Raw genomic sequence first — 409 nt, 5'->3', positions numbered from 1 at the left:
CCCTCCAGATTTCAGTGAAACTTTCCTAAGGAACCTGTGTCTTTTCTATCTAAAACTGCAAGGCCAGCTCCTGCTTCCTGCTTCGTCCATACAGACAATCGTTGAAGAAATGCAAAATGTGCATGAACTGGGGCAGGATTACACTTTAAGCAAACTGAAATCACTTTTACAAAATGACATGTCTTTACCAGATGATGATGTTGCTAAAATCTGTGACTGTGTGAAAGACTCAGACTTGTTCTCCAAATGTCATGAGGGACCACTGAGAACTATATATTCAAGGGCTCAGACTTTCAAAAAAATATTTAAATTTATTGAGCCTAAACAAATACCATTAGGAAATGATGAAAACATGATACAGAGATTTGCTCACTACATTCCTGTAAAACAAACCCTAACAAATTTACTT

This window comes from Austrofundulus limnaeus, unplaced genomic scaffold, assembly GCF_001266775.1.
Source record: "Austrofundulus limnaeus strain Quisiro unplaced genomic scaffold, Austrofundulus_limnaeus-1.0 Scaffold8355, whole genome shotgun sequence".
Lineage (NCBI taxonomy): Eukaryota > Metazoa > Chordata > Actinopteri > Cyprinodontiformes > Rivulidae > Austrofundulus > Austrofundulus limnaeus.
This window is presented reverse-complemented; position numbering follows the sequence as displayed.